We start from the raw sequence: 2,398 nt of genomic DNA, 5'->3' as shown, positions 1-2,398 counted from the left end.
TGGAAGGGAAGAAGATATTCTGGTCAGATTTTGGATTTATCTATTTATTTATTGAAATGGAGTTTTGCTCTTGTTGCCCAGGCTGGAGTGCAGTGGCACGATGTCGGCTCACTGCAACCTCTGCCTCCCAAGTTCAAGCGATTCTCCGGCCTCAACTTCTCCAGCAGCTGGGAGTACAGGCACCTATCACCATGCCCAACTAATTTTTCCTATTTTTAGTGAAGACAGGGTTTCCACTAAAAATGCCACCATGTTGGCCAGGCTGGTCAAACTCCTGACCTCAAGTGATTCACCTGCCTCAGCCTCCCGAAGTGCTGGGATTACAGGCGTGAGTCACCACGCCTGGCCCAGGATGTATTTTAAAGGAAGAACTGATATAGTTGTTTGGTTTTGTGTGTGTGCATTAGTATTTTAATAAAGTTCAAATCAGTGTGTGTGGTTCATTTCAGCTCCTTCACTGCCAAATCAGGGGGCAGGGACTGCTTCAGTTTCTCTGCCTTCTCTTTTTGCCTGATGACCATGGTGTACAGGTATCTGCTGCATTGAACTTCAAATTTCGCATTGTCCTTCTTTTTCTTTCTTATTTATTTATTTATTGAGACAGAGTCTCACACTGCCCCTGGGCTGGAGCACAGTGGCACAATCTCAGCTCACTGCAAACCCCGCCTCCTGAGTTCAAGCAATTCTCCTGCCTCAGCCTCCCGAGTAGCTGGGACTACAGGCACGTGCCACCACGCCCCACTAATTTTTGTATTTTTAGCAGAGACGAGGTTTCACCATATTGGCCAGGCTGGTCTTGAACTCCTGACCTCGTGATCCCCCTCCTCAGCCTCCCAAAGTGCTCGGATTACAGGCATGAGCCACCATGCCCAGGCTGTCCTTTTTCTTGATCTTGACAGATTTGGCATCCTTTTGCTAGGCAGTGAGCAGAAAATGCTTGATTTCCTCAATTTTCTGAGGCATGGCAACAAGGCACGCAGGGAGCGGGGCAGACTGGCACCTGGGGTTCCCAAATTTCACCCAGTCATGGATTGCTCCAGATTACTCCTCTTGGCCAAATACCACCCCAGAGACCTGATAATAATTGTTGATACATCAGTTTCAGATGCATTGGATATGGGGTGTGAGAGGAAAAGAGGGCTCCCCAAGTTATCAACTGAAAGTAGGAAACAAGTAAGAATGGTGGAAAAGCTGGGCACTGTGGATTACGAACCCCAGCACCCTGGAAGGCCGAGATGGGAGGATCTCTTGAGCTTAGGAGTTCAAGATTCAGGATCAAAAAAAAAAAAAAAAGCCTGGAAAAACGGGTGGGCAACATAGCAAGACCCTGTCTCTACAAAAAAAGAAAAAAAATTAGCCAGGCTTGGTGGTGCATGCCGGTAGTCCCAGCTATTCAGGAGGCTGAGGTGGGAGGATAGCTTGAGCCTGGGAGGTGGAGGCTCCGATTAGCTGAGATCGTGCCACTGCACTCAGCCTGGACAATAGAGACCCTATCTCAAACAAACAAAAATAGAATGGTGGAGGAAGTGTTGGAGGTTTAAGGAGATAATGTCAGATAAAAAGAAGTACGGAGGCTTACAAGGGTGAGTCCAGGTGATTTGGGATGATGGAGAAATCTCGGATTTCTTGATGATTGACTAAATAGAGCAAGGGCACATGGGATAAGTCCTAGTGGCTTCCAAGGCAGATTTTGGTGGTGAGGCTGTGAGTATTGGGGTTGGGAGGAGAGCAAGTAATGCCCTTGTCCTTAAACAGTATTTTTATTATTTTATGAGGGCAATATTTGTTTAGATTTACACAAGTGTTCATTACTTTCTTTGCTCACTATTCCATTATGCTTTTTTTTTTTTTTTTTTTTTTTTTTGCTCTGTCACCCAGAGTAGAGTGTAGTGGTCTGTTATTGGCTCAATGCAACCTCTGCCCCTCTGGGTTCAAGTGATTCTTGTGTCTCTGCCTCCCACGTAGCTGGGACCACAGATGAGTGCCACCACATCCAGATAATTTTTGTATTTTTAGTAGAGATGGGATTTTGCCATGTTCGCCAGGCCGTTCTGGAACTCCTGACCTCAGATGATCCACCTGCCTCAGCCTCCCAAAGTGCTGAGATTACAGGCAAGAGTCACCATGCCCGGCCTGCTCTCTATCCCTTTTCGCATTTGTTCAGGTATCATTCCCTTCTTCCTGAAGTAAATCTTATAGCTATACTTTTTTCCCTGTCTTTTTTTTTTTTTTTTTTTTTTTTTTTTTTTTTGGTGACAGAGTCTCGCTCTGTTGCCAGGCTGGAGTGCAGTGGCACAATCTCGGCTCACTGCAACATCCTCCTGCCGGGTTCAAGCGATTCTCCTGCCGCAGCCTCCCGAGTAGATGGGACTACAGGCACATGCCACCATGCCCAGCT

General features: G+C 46.7%; 1 pseudogene; it reads right to left on the bottom strand.

Annotated features, from left to right (window-relative positions):
• Positions 1-440: 440 nt before the first annotated feature.
• On the bottom strand, positions 441-963 carry LOC126933939 (60S ribosomal protein L38-like; annotated as a pseudogene).
• Between the last annotated feature and the right edge of the window lie 1,435 nt (positions 964-2,398).

Source organism: Macaca thibetana, chromosome 13 (genome assembly GCF_024542745.1).
Source record: "Macaca thibetana thibetana isolate TM-01 chromosome 13, ASM2454274v1, whole genome shotgun sequence".
Classification (NCBI taxonomy): Eukaryota; Metazoa; Chordata; class Mammalia; order Primates; family Cercopithecidae; genus Macaca; species Macaca thibetana.
The sequence above is the reverse complement of the archived record's forward strand: the minus strand, read 5'-3'. Positions and strand labels throughout refer to the sequence as shown.